Source organism: Triticum urartu, chromosome 6A (genome assembly GCF_056163025.1).
Source record: "Triticum urartu cultivar PI428250 chromosome 6A, HENAU_Tu73, whole genome shotgun sequence".
Classification (NCBI taxonomy): domain Eukaryota; kingdom Viridiplantae; phylum Streptophyta; class Magnoliopsida; order Poales; family Poaceae; genus Triticum; species Triticum urartu.
This window is the reverse complement of record NC_141878.1, coordinates 36,103,923-36,105,657: the sequence shown is the minus strand read 5'-3', so window position 1 is coordinate 36,105,657 and position 1,735 is coordinate 36,103,923. Positions and strand designations below refer to the sequence as shown.

At 53.1% G+C, this 1,735-nt stretch overlaps 1 pseudogene; it reads left to right on the top strand.

The window, feature by feature from the left end:
- The first annotated feature begins 296 nt into the window (after window positions 1–296).
- LOC147963597 (uncharacterized) lies at window positions 297–1,304 on the top strand (annotated as a pseudogene).
- The last annotated feature ends 431 nt before the right edge of the window (window positions 1,305–1,735 follow it).

Here is a 1,735-nt window from a genome sequence, read left to right as displayed (position 1 = left end):
CCTATCAGATCCAGGCGCCACTTCCCGCCCGCGTTGGATCCAGTCATCCGCTGCCGCCCGCCAGCCCTGCTGGTTGCGTCAATAGCTCGTCCGGAGCCGTGCTGCTCCTGCCACGAGTTTCCTGTTTCGAGCACTCCCGTCAGCTACCGAATTCTGCCGCCTGATTCGCTCCACGGGCTACATCAGGATTCTTTTCTAGCCGCGGCTTGTTGATCTGTAAAAAAAAAGAACATGGTGTCTCCCGCCTGCTCTGCGGTGATTCCTGACGGTGTTTGCTATACTGACCCATCTCATACATGTGCCTTTCCTCGCTGCTTGGTGCTCGTCCGTCTGTGCTATCTTCCCCTGTGGCGTCTCTCGCACGTGGTGATTGTCGCTCTACATCGACTCCTCTTGCGACTTTCATCGGTGATTATCGTTCTACACCGGCTCCTCTCGCGGCTCCCATCGGCTGTGTTGATGCATATGACTCTATTGACCCGCGTCTTCCTTTGGCGCTTGGGGCTTGTCTGCATGTGCCTTCGTCCCCTTCACCGGCCTCTACGGATGATGTTGGTTATGCTATGTCGCCTCCTCTGGCGGCTTCCACAGGTGGTGGTGGGCCTGGTGGCCGCTCCTCTCCCAGTGCTACTGTGTCGTCTACTTCAGCTTTGTACTTCATCGAGCAGGAGATTGTGGGACTTCGTGGTCTGCTGACCGCCTCCGGCTCTTCATTGCCGGGTGCATCTACGTCGACCTCTTCAGTTGAGCTCCTGACCGAGCAGGAGATTACGCGCCTTCGATGCTTGCTCGCTGCATGCTCTGGTTCTTCACCGACGGGTTCTGCTGGTTCTGCTACTGACTCCTCTGGCATCGTGAGACCACCTTCAACACAGTCAGGTACATCTCCATGGATTCTTGATACTAGAGCATCTTTTCATATGACTCATGATTCATCCACCTTGTCTTCTATTCGTGCTCTTGAGTCTCCTATTCATGTTCTTACTGCTGATGGTACCTCCCTCCCAGTTAATGGTTGAGGCATTCTTAGCACCTCATCTTTTCATGTTCCTGATGTTGCTCATGTTCCTCGACTTACCATGCAGCTCCTTTCTGGTGGTCAGATTGTTGACTCCGGTTGTCGGGTGATTCTAGACTTTGACTCTTGTTCTGTTCTGGACCGTCACACTGGTGCTCTCCTTGGTGCTGGCCCCCGACGTCGTGACTCTCAGGGTCTCTGGGAGCTTGACTGGCTTCACCTTCCCTCCGCTGCTACCGCCGCAAGTCTCTCCACCTCTGTTGCCTTGTCTACCAGCTCTTTTTAGCAGTGGCATCATCGCCTTGGTCATTTGTGTGGCTCTCGTCTCTCCTCTTTAGTTCGACGTGGCCTTCTTGGATCCGTCTCCGGCGGTGTGTCTTTAGACTGTCAGGGTTGCCGTCTTGGTAAACAGATCCAGTTACCTTATCCTCATAGCGAGACCGTGTCTCAACGTCCTTTCGACCTTGTTCACTCTGATGTTTTGGGGTCCAGCTCCCTTTGCCTCGAAGGGAGGTCATCGCTACTATATTATCTTCATCGATGATTTCTCTCGGCACACATGAATATATTTTATGTCTTCTCGTAGTGAGGTCTTATCTATCTATAAGCATTTTGCTGCCATGGTTCACACTCAGTTCTCTACGCCTATCCGTGTGTTCCGTGCTGACTCTGCTGGAGAGTATATTTCCAAGATGTTGCGTGGAGTTCTTGCCGAGC